At 40.4% G+C, this 941-nt stretch overlaps 1 non-coding gene across 1 annotated transcript; it reads left to right on the top strand.

The window, feature by feature from the left end:
• The first annotated feature begins 403 nt into the window (after positions 1-403).
• LOC149022070 (small nucleolar RNA R71) lies at positions 404-510 on the top strand. Its single transcript, XR_016172606.1, has one exon. It is a non-coding gene; the product is annotated as a small nucleolar RNA R71 (small nucleolar RNA).
• Positions 511-941: the final 431 nt, after the last annotated feature.

Below are 941 nucleotides of genomic sequence, written 5' to 3' on the forward strand. Positions count from 1 at the left end.
TGTAGCCAAACAAAAATCAGTGACATGATGGGATAGGCTAGAACATAAAGCACATGCTTCAATCTGATTAGGTGGAGAGAAACTTGTAGGAAGTGGAGATGGGGTTTGTTGTCCTAATGACAAGAGATGGTCCAATTTCTTTGATAGCAAGTCAACCTTAGTGCTCATCTCAATGGTAGGATTGATCTCATAAAGACCGCTCCTCTTTGGTTGTCCAATAGATGGAATCTCAGTCCTAGCTGCTGAAGCATGGTGTTGGGAGTTTTCACTAAGGGTCTTAAAAAGTTCCCATGCTTCATTCTCATTCTTGTGCATGAAAGTCCCACCACAAGAAGAATCAACCATTTGCCTATGTCGGTCTCTAAGGCCATCATAAAAGCATTGAACCAATTACCACTTAGGAATAGCATGGTGGGGGCACTTTCTAAGTAATTCTTTTAGTCTTTCCCAAGCCTCATGAAATTGTTCTCCTTCTTGTTGGGAGAAACTCGTTATCGCTCTTCTAATGCTATAGTACGGCCAATGGGGAAGAACTTTTTAAGGAACTCCTGTTCCATTTCTGCCCAAGTAGAAATTTTAACATTGTCCAAAAAATAAAGCCAATGCTTAGCAAAATCTTTAAGGGAGAATGGGAAAAGAAGTAACCTTAAAGCATCAACTGAGAGGTTTTGAATTTTAACCGTGGAGGACACCTCTAAAGACTCATCTAAGTGCTTATAAGGCTCTTCATTGGCAAGTCCATAAAAAGATGGTAGCATTTGAATCACACTAGATTTGATCTCATATTGAGCCACTTCTATGTCAGGCAACTTAATACAAGAAACCGGAGTATATATCGTAGGAATGAAATGCTCACTCAAGGGCCTCATTGGAGGCTCATAGTTTGCCATGGTTCTTTGCCTTCTAAGGTTGGCCAAAGTCTCTTCTAACTCTAAGTCAAG

The sequence above is a fragment of the Hakea prostrata genome, chromosome 3 (assembly GCF_041222555.1).
Source record: "Hakea prostrata isolate BN-2017 chromosome 3, UWA_Hpros_2, whole genome shotgun sequence".
Taxonomy (NCBI): domain Eukaryota; kingdom Viridiplantae; phylum Streptophyta; class Magnoliopsida; order Proteales; family Proteaceae; genus Hakea; species Hakea prostrata.